Source organism: Colossoma macropomum, unplaced genomic scaffold, assembly GCF_904425465.1.
Source record: "Colossoma macropomum unplaced genomic scaffold, Colossoma_macropomum, whole genome shotgun sequence".
Lineage (NCBI taxonomy): Eukaryota > Metazoa > Chordata > Actinopteri > Characiformes > Serrasalmidae > Colossoma > Colossoma macropomum.
The window spans coordinates 36,853,867-36,864,561 of NW_023494802.1; the positions used below are offsets into that span (position 1 = coordinate 36,853,867).

The 10,695-nt window shown below is 37.1% G+C and overlaps 1 pseudogene; it reads right to left on the reverse strand.

The window, feature by feature from the left end:
- Positions 1-503: 503 nt before the first annotated feature.
- On the reverse strand, positions 504-8,598 carry LOC118823021 (annotated as a pseudogene).
- Between the last annotated feature and the right edge of the window lie 2,097 nt (positions 8,599-10,695).

A 10,695-nucleotide genomic window follows, 5' to 3' on the forward strand; every position in this document is an offset into this window, starting at 1 on the left:
CATTTTATAATGTAATAAACAGTGTATAATGTAATATCTCACTACATTATGTGTTAAAGTGTTCTAATGTTATTGGGTGAGGATTTTATTACATTATCAGCAGTTTATTACATTATGAGTTTGTATAATATTTGTGTTATTACACTGTGTGTGTTGGTCAGTCTGTCTCTGGGTGTGTTTGGGTCACTGCTTTAGACAGATTTCCTCCATTTGATCTGCTGGATGATCTTTACATGATGCTGTGGGATAATATTCAATACACAACATGCATTCAGTTTATAATATAATGCAGTTTATTTCACACAGTAAACTATTAATCTCTGAACCAAAGCAGAGTTTTAAAGATCTAATGATGGGGAAAAATGCAGGATGATAGAGAAACAAAATCTACACTGAAAAAGAGTGAAATCTCACTCAAATAACGTTTCTAATGTTGTAATGATATCAGGAGTCACTCTATGACACTTTAAACCAGCATTTTATTTCCACACAGACGTGTTAGGATGGAATGGTACAAACACATTATTTAAAATATACATGTAGTGACATATTCTTATGATCATAATTCAGACACTCACTACCTGTATAAATGTTCATTCTAAGCAGCATCAACTTTAACTGTGCTGTTCCACTGTTACTGACGTCTTCACTGGTAAGATCCTCAGAGGACGAGCAGACCAATTTAGGAAAAGTGGTAAAACTCTGTCAGTGAAAGTGTGTGTTATAGTGTGCAGGTGTTTGTTGGTTAGAAGATCAGTGAAGGTCACTTTCCCCCTGTCCCAGTCCAGCTGCACTCTGACCCTCTGTAGCCTCTCTGTAGGTGTGAAGGAGAGATCTGGCTGTCCTGGACAGCGTATCTGATATTCACCAAAAACATAATACAGCCTCCACACAGAACCCCAGAAGGAGATTCCTTTTCTTGTTACAGACTCTGGTATCACACCCAGTGACCAGCCATCATCGCTGTCTCCAACCTGGACGTCCCAGCAGTGTGTCCCTGAGTTAAAACCCTCAGAACCCAGAACACACTCCCACTTATCAAATCTCTCTGGATTATCAGGGAAGTGATGATCTCTGGTTTCCTGTCTTTCCACAGCAGTGAGATCATCAGACAGGTGGAGGTCTGGATGTGCAGTGTTGGGGTCCAGAGTAACAGGGGCTGAGGAGAGAGAACACAATGAAACATCATGTTTTTCTCTCATTTCTGTAAATGTTTTACCTCTACAGACTATTTTCTTTACTGTGAGTAAAACAGCTTTAGAGGTCGATTCCAGAACACAGATCAACTTTAATCCTGGACTAAATGTTGATGTTCAGTTCAGTGCAGCACTAAAGTGTATTTTCAGTAGTGAATGGTCATTATAGTCCAGTGACTGATCTAATCTGAGTGCAGCATTTTTCTGTAGTGATTCACTCACAGAGCTGAATATCCATTAACATTTTCACACTCACTGACTTTCAGATCATTTTTACAATACCATTACAAAAATTATTATTATATTATCATAAATTATAAAAACTTTCTCTCTTGATCAAATGACAAGGTAAAATCTAATCCCAACACATTTACTTAGTGCCTAAAATCAAAATAATTAATTTCTCTGAATAATCATTTTTCTCTGGTTTTCTCCTTTATGGGGATTTGTTAAATCTTTTTGTGGTCAGTTGATCTGTTGTTTTTTTGTCATTACGTAATACTGATCTATATGTTATTATATCTATTATCTATATTATTATCACTATGATCTCTAAATAATTAGTTATGAAATACATTATACTGGTTTGCTGTGCAGAGAACAATTAAATTGGTTTTGAGCAGAAAAAGATATGATATGAATGATAATTAATATGAAGACACGCTGCAAAAAGCCCCCTTCAGCACACTGACCCAAATATATTATTTACTCAGATTTTTATTATAAAGACATAAAGTTGTTCACTGTATTTTCACTGGCTAGCTAACATTAGCATTACATGCTAGCTGTAGTGATCGTTATCTAGAATTAGGGAACATTTAGAGCTGAAGATGAGTTCATATGTCCTCACCTAATAATAATAATAATAATAATAATAATAATGATAATAATAGCACAAAATAAATCATGCTAATATTATTGTTTAATTAATACAATAACATACTTTTTAATTAATGTATACAATTTGGTATTTTATATTTTTCTATTTTATCATTAAGACAAAAATTGATATTTGCCTCAATTTCAATATAAAATATCATGTTTTATAAATGTTGTCCTTGGATGAATAAAACAATTACAAAGTCTATGAATTATTTCAAACATTAAAAATTATACTTAAAAATATACGTTAAAAATTCAATTTGCATTTTAGTTCGATGTATTTGAGTCTGTTTAAACACTGATTCTTCTTTCTTCACTGGAGTATATTTTTATCTCCATACTTCACATTTTATCTGAGTGAGATTTCTGCACAGTACAGTATTCATACTTTCACTTAAGTACAGTTTCAGTGTCCTTTTTACACCCTGAATAAAGAGAACATGATAACATGTTACTAATAGTTTATAAACAGTGTCTCATCAGTGCAGAAGCAGACTGTGTGTGAGAGATCAACCCTAAGAGAAACAGAACTTACTGTACTGGAGAATCTCCTGCATGTTCTCCCACACTCTGAACTTCAGGTTGGAAAGGTGTTTCACTACATTGATCAGAGCTCCTGATGTCTTCTCTGGATCCTTTGGTTTGAGCTGAGCTCTGAAAATAGAAGATTGTGTGAAATATATCACTGTAGAAACTTTACAGCCTGTAATTTATTTGACTAAATATCAATATTTTATGACATGTACTGTCTCGAGGCAATAATTCTGTTGTTTCTGTTAAATAAATATTTCTGCTACTGTTCTCATCACTACAACATTAACACACAATCCTTATTCACCTTCATTTCATTATAATACACTCATATTTACAATAAATACAATATACTGTAGATTTAAATGTAATAATGACTTTAACATTAGATAAAATGTGTGATCTGACATTTACTCACTGTTTCTCTGTAGACTTGAAGTTCTGAGAGGGAAACAAAAAGAACATCATAGTTAAAAGTGAAGAGACTTTTCAGGTGTTTTTCATATGAAACACACAAACACCAGCAAACAGCCAAGTTAGTGACGTTATCTATCATTTAATTTTCAATAAATCTTCACCTTCTAAATAACTACTTAATAAAATTCATTATGTTTGTTATTTATAAATAAATCTAATCAGTCAGATGTTGATAAAGTAGTTTGACTGGATGAATTTTGAGAGGCAGGGATCACAAACTAGACCAACGAGCAAAATGCAAACAAATCCATCAACCGGTCATCAACAAACAAATGCAGGTGAAGATCTAATGAGACTCACTTGGAAACTCAGCTAAGAATTACAGGAGAACCACCAACAACAGAACCAGAGCCAAACTAACACAACAAGCAGCAGGTTTGTGGATGATGAGGCGACAGAGCCGGAATGTTCAGAGGATCCAGGAGAGGCTCCACTGATGATCAGATACAGAGTCAGAAGATCTGCTCATTTCTTTTGTCTTCATTTATAAAACAACTAAATAAACATATTTGGTTCTTCTACTTGAGTTTCCTCCCAGCAGAGCTCACTACTGTACTCTACTTTGTGTTTGTGGGCTCTGTGTGCATTAATGAAACTGTAATAATCATTTATGTGTCTTCTTGTGTTGTTTACTGAGAAATGTGCTGACTCTGCTAAAGTCAATGGTAATTAGTGTGATGTTGCTAATTCTACTTTGTCTCTGATTGACTTTGCTAACAGTTGTGCAGATTACAGTGTCAGTTATTTGGTTTATTTTACTGCTGTTTGTTTTTGCTACAGTTTAAGTTCCTTTTCTGGGAGACACTGTTCACATCTGAGTGGTACTATATTAGCAATATGCTAACAGACAAGCTAGTCTTCAGTTAATGACTCAGTTTGTTATCACTGTGTGTGTTTAGAGCGCCCTCTGTTGGAATCTGCACTATAGTATTAAATTCATCTTTCACTTCATATCTCAGCACTGATTATTAACAGAATCAGAACAAGAAAATTCAATATATTAGCCAGACTGTTTTATTTACATCTAATAATGAATAATTTACACATTTGAGTAAATATCTGTTCTGTAGCCAAGCTTTTTGTTTGTTTTCTGATTTACAGAAACCGCACACACCTCTACACACCCAAACAACAAAGCCTGTTTCTGTTTGCTGAGCTTCTTGTGGAGGAGATAATTAAAGCTTCCTATTAACTCCACCTGGGACCAGCCATCAGGGCGGATCTATAGGGTGGCAAAAGGTCTCAGCTGCCACCTCCTCCACAGCTTTAACCACCCTGATTATGCAGACCCTAAAATATGATGCCAATTTGTATTAAGCAGAACAGCTACACTCATAAAAGTCTTAAAATGGGAAAGAACACAAACTGAATCTATGTTTTGAATTTATGATTTGTTGTGTTATTTATGCACATTGACACAAGAATTTGAGACACTGTAGGAATTTATCAGTGGTTTCAAATATATTTTGAAATGTTGATGTGGCTGTGAGTTTTGGTTTTATAGGTCTCTCCTCATTCAAAGAGAGAGGAGTCTGGTCTCGTATGACTGAAAATACCTGCTCAAGTGAACAGACTTTCCTATAAGGACTTTGGTTTGTGTCATTAACTCTGTAGTTACCTTCTCAGCTTGCAGGTTAAATGAATAAAGGTATTTACCTGGAGTTGCATTTGTTACTCAGTTAACCTTCACTTGTTCTGAACTGAAGATAAATTCAACCTAAGACTTAATCTCAGCCGTCCAATCACCAAAGATTTAGACTCATGACATATGATTTGGACTCAAATCCGACTGTTATCGCGAATTTGATGACTTGGGACTTGACTCGACAAAATCCAGAAAGACTTGCGACTCGACTTTAACTTGATTACCAGTGACTTGGAGTTTGACTCGGATTTGAGCTGCATGACTTGGGAAGACTCCAGACCCAAAGTGGAAGAGGTGGAGAGTCTGACTGCTGTGTTTATGCTCAGCTTAATTTATTTAGCAAGAAAAGCGAAGTATTCGAATTTAAGTTCCCTCCATAAGACAGACACAAGCGGAGCATCAGTAGCATCAATAAGCCCAGCTCAACAGAAACTCAACAGAAACACAGCTCACAGTATTTGAAAGAGCTTAACAGCTTCTGCAGGTAAAACAAGCTCAGAGTTCACCATGAGGCTGAAGTTGACTTTTAATCAACCAGGTTCATATTTGAATTTGCTGTTCCACCTTAAATGGTGCAGAAGTTCCACACCGGAACCGGACGGAAAATCTGAAGAAGAAGCTGCTGGCAAATAAAAAGTCAACTTCAGCTTCGTACATTTACCATCATTCTGCTGTCTTTTCTGTAAACTTTGTTCAGCTCAACTCAGTCATTTTGGTTTCTATTGTCTAAATTAATTTCAAGCTAGTGTTTGTTTTTAGTTTGCTGAGTTTTAGTGCTGAGTTAGTTTTTATTTGATTAATGTTCAAATAAAATATTCAACAGTACTTTGAAAATTCATGTGTATTTGCACTACTCCTTGTGTAAGCTGTTATGTCTGTCATTTGTGTACCATGGATTTTGTATTTTATTTGTAAGGCCTTAAATTAGCTGAAGAATTCATTGTGACTTGTTTAGGACTCGAAGATCAGGACCTGAGTCTCAACTTAAGACTTGACTGTATTGACTTTGGACTTGAATCGGGACTCAACTGTCTTGACATGGGACTTGACTCAGGAATCGAATGTCAAGATTTGACTTACTTACAACTTAGTGACTTGTTTCCACCTCTGCTAATCACTGCTTAGCAACTGCTGCTATCAAGCTTTCTGTTCTTTAGCGCTGGTGTGTCATGTATTTTGAATTTTGACCAACTTTGGTCGAAAGATGGGCCAGGGGGACCCTTAAAACTGAGACTGCAACAGAACACAGTCTGTCACTTTCTACCCATTTCTAAAGCTAAAAACAAATTTACAGAACATCAGCATGTGTTAAAAGTCTTTGGTCTGCAAATGTGGTACTTACTGTGCTCTTTCACTACAAAAGCTAAAAGGGTGATGTCAAAATATCAAAGCAAATATCTATTTCTACACAAGAGTTCACAAGAGGTAAGATATAAAGAGTCCATAAACATTTTTTCCATGCCCGCAGTGGCAGTATGCTTTAGCCGACTAAATCTGGACAAAATTCTCGTTTATGTGAAGACTCAGACTATGACTCAGACTTTTATTTATGTCTATTTAATAATTCCCCCTTCTCACTAATGTTTGTATTTATTTTTTTGTTATTTATATGTTTTTTATTAACATTCTTTCAGTTTTTCTATTCATTCTATTCATTTAAGACATGAACAATCAATCTACAGAATCTGATATCGATCAACCAATAGGAATATTAAGACGCTGTGACATCATTGACTGACAGCCCCTTTATTAGCATGAGGACAAGCAAATACAGAAATAAATAAATAGAGAAATAAATAAAGAAAGAAATTAATAGTCATGGAAATAAATGAATACAAAAAATGAAAGAATGTTAATAAAGAAACATATAAATAACAAAAAAATAAATATAAACATTAGTGAGAAGGGGAAATTACTAAACAGACATGAATACATGCAGACTTATTAATTTATATAAGGTTTTATTTATTCATATATTAATTATTATGTATATTCATTTATTTTTTGATTTATCATCATTGCTCTTTGCAAATCTACTTCATATATTAATTTACTAAGTCATTTATTTTTAATTTTATTTATTTTTCATTTTGGCAAATCTGGTCCTCCATACCTTACAGCATCAGATGCACACAGTACCCAACACTAACAATCTCACATGGTGGATTATTGTGATTGTAGAGATCTTCATAGTGATCCTCCCCTTTCACACTAAAACATTTAACTCACCTTTTCTTTTCTAATGTTGGTATGAAAAGCACTTCCTTCAGAAGTACAAAGAGAAAAGAAGCAGTTTTTGTGTGTATAAATCACAAAGAGAGAGAGAGAAAAGAAAGATTCTTACCTGTAAGAACAGAACGTCCTCAGCCTCCATCTCCTTCTCTATGTTCTGATTGTGTCTGAAAGAGCTGATATTTCTCCATTCATCTCCTCAATCTTCCTCCTCATCATCTGACTCTTCTGCTCCTCTTCCTCCTTCAGTGCAGCTATCCTTGCTGCTTCTTCATCTCTTAGAAACTGGTGAAGCTTCTCAAACTCCTCCTTTATCTGCCTCTCTGTGTGCTGGGCCTGCGTCTGGAATGAGAGACCATTAGGAAACACAAACTCTAACAGATGATCTACAAGCATTTACCACTTACAGGAGAAGTGGACACTCATCAGAAACATGTTTCACAATTCAAGATGATGTTTCACCTTAATGTGAGCTGCTGTTTGGTCATAGTCTTGTTTAGCTTCCTTTAAGACTTTCAGATTCTTCTGTAGAGGCTCCAAAGCAGACTTGAGTTTATCCTGGAATCAAACAACAGTTTAGATGAGTGACGTCTGAATGAGTGATGAGTGATCAGTGTAACTGTTTAAATGTAACAGTTGTCCTACACACTACAGCTGAATAGAGAATAATAGCAGTTTTACTCTCTGCTTCAGAATTAGAAGAGATTTTTTTTTCATTTTTGTCCAGTGGAGAGTGATATTTCTGTAAGTTTACATTTTACATTGACCATCATAATGAATTTAACAACAGAGCATTTTTCTGACTGATCATTCGCTTGTGCTGTTTGCTGTTTGGCCTGAAACCACACCCACTGACAGACTTTAGCTTTAGCATACATAACAGGTTGATCTGGTACTGAACTATTTCAAACAATTTGATTGTTACATTTAACATTTCAAAATATTTGATGTGTCCTACCTTAAACTCTGTCACAACTTCATCTATTGGGCAGCAGTTGTGATTTTTATGCGTCTTTGATAGATGACACACCACACACACAGGCTGCTGATCATCCAAACAGAAGAGTTTGAGTTTCTCATTGTGCAGAATGCAGAGCACCTCAGACCCTGCTGAAGATCTCTGACTCCTGCTCTCTAGAAGAGCCTCACACACGTTCTTCAGTACAAGGCTACAGGGAGGATGTTCCCTTGAGGATCTTCTTTTACAAACTGGACATTCTCGGGACCCCTTAGTTTCCCAGAACTTCTGCAGGCAGGTTTTACACACACTGTGGCTACACGACAGTAGAACAGGATCCCTGAAGATTTCACAGCACACAGGACATGAAAGCTCTTCTTCTGAAAGAGGGTTTCTAGCAGCCATTTCCTCCAACTGCTGCTGTGCTGTTTCTCTGTAATGGCTCCTTTAGTCCAAACTCCACTTTCACTTTTAGGACATCTGTAATGATCAGAGCAGCACAGTTGAGAATCAGACACCGTAGCCCTTCAACCCACTGAGTGAGTTTTAGCTCCTTTCAGAATCACACATCAAGAAACAAACACATACAGTCACTGTTTAAAAGCTCCTCATTGGTGTCTCTGAGTGAAGTGAATGCAGAATGAAGAAAGATCAGAGAGACAGGATGAGATTCACTTCCTACAACAGGTAGAGGAGGAGGAGCTTTGAAAAAGGAGCAGTCAGTTAGATGTTCTATTCTAACTGTGTGTTTTCTACACTAGATGACAGCAGTTCATTAATAACCTGAAACAAGGAGCTCTCAGATGAGTGGATGTTTCTAAATAATTAGTTCTTTTCAGCAAACAGAATCCAGATCTTATGAATTAAACGTAAACTATGGGGGAAGATCATATAAGCGTCAAGTATCATGAAGGACCCCCTCTGGCCTGGTGAAGTGTAGTAACTCAATGTGGCATCGATTCCACAAGAGGACAGACAACGTCTGGATGGATGTTGAGCCATGCTGCCTGGATAGCCACCCACAGCACCGTGGTGTTTGTAGGTGCAGGATCTCTGTTGTGAATGGACTTCTTTACTACATCCCACAAATGCTCAATAGGGGCAAACATGCAGGCCACATCATTCGTCCGAACTCTCTGGAATGCTTCTCAAACCATTTCTGGACAACTTGGGCCTGAAGGCACGGTGCATTATCCTGCTCGAATATACCTCTGTTAGTGTTAACAGAGGTACTCTGGTGGGTCTTCTGCTCCCATATCCCATGGAAGCTAAAGAACACTGCACTGACCTGCGGGATATGTGTGTGGAGCCTCCTGCATTTAATGTGGATGTGATTATTGCCAAAGGTGCTTGTCTGTTTACACAGACAATTCTAGCCGGATGCTGCTGGTCACGATCCTTAGATAACACCTCAAAACTTAAACAAGTGTGGGCGTTCCCAAGCCATCCTCTAAAGTAATGCCACTTCATCATCAATCAATTTCTATATCTTTAAATTATCTGTAAATAGTGTATGACAATACTTTGCTCTTGTTCATTTTGCTCTTGTTTGCTCTTTACTGTGCTTTGTACTGCTGCAATAGAAGAATTTCCCTCTGTGATTAATAAAGTGATCTATCTATCTATCTATCTATCTATGTATCTATGTATCTATCTATCTATCTATCTATCTATCTATCTATCTACATACTGCTATCCCATGCCTTTTGGCATGTCACTGTAAATAGCTGGCTGTTTTGATCCTCAAAAAGGGCTCCCTTTCTCTTCACTATGCTGCCCATAAATATCTGCCCATTTACAAATAGGCCAACGTTATGTATTTGTAATATGATAGTTTTACAGTGAAGATGTCATAGATCTGTTGGTAGCCAGCAGTTCCCCTAAATGCCTACAGAGGTCTCTCTTTCCTCAGTGCTGACAAAGAATTAAGGAACTGATCTGGGCTCAGTTTCCCAACGCATCTTTTAAGATTGGAGTCGTGCACTCCTGCTGTAAGGAATCTCTTATGCGGTGTAGTCTTAACACAGATCACTATCTTGAACAGTTTTGCTCAGATTAAGACTAAATCTTTTTGTTTTATGCTTACTGATTCACAAAGCTACGGATTACAGCATTGTGGTCTCAGAACAACCCAAAGGCAGGAACAGATGTAGGATCTCTTTTATATGAAATAATACAAGGCAATCTCACTGCTGCAGCCTACAGTTTGGAGTTCCTCATCATCACAGCTGGGAGTGGCTGGAGTGATGTAGCCCTGCTAATCATTAACTAGAGGGGGTTAAATAAAGAGGTCTGATCTCTAAGCCAGAACCCATGGACCAGTAGAGGAGGGACAATAGCGGATCATAGACTGCCTGTGTCTCTACTGTGGCTGAGCTGGTTATGTGTGCACTTCATATCTGGGATGTCAAGCTCTGCTAAGGCACTGGAGCTGAGTTCTTCAGTCCAGCCTGCAAATAAAGACAAATACATGATGATTACAATGACTTTATCTTGGAGTTCAGGAGTTTTCGCTGTGTCAACAATGACAAATTCTGGAGCTCCAACTTCATTGACAGAGGACTGGTGGAGAAGTAGAAGATTGAACTGACTTCAGCTCAGTCTGAACTGTTGAGAGCTGTTGACGATTGTCCACTGGGAGAGGAACAGTGACTGAAACAACTTGTGAACTGAGAATCCAAGCAAGATATCCTTAATTTAAAAAAGTCACCTAGAAATGCTCTCATGCTGCATTTCCATGGTTAATTCAACACAAACTAAGTATCTCATGGGGT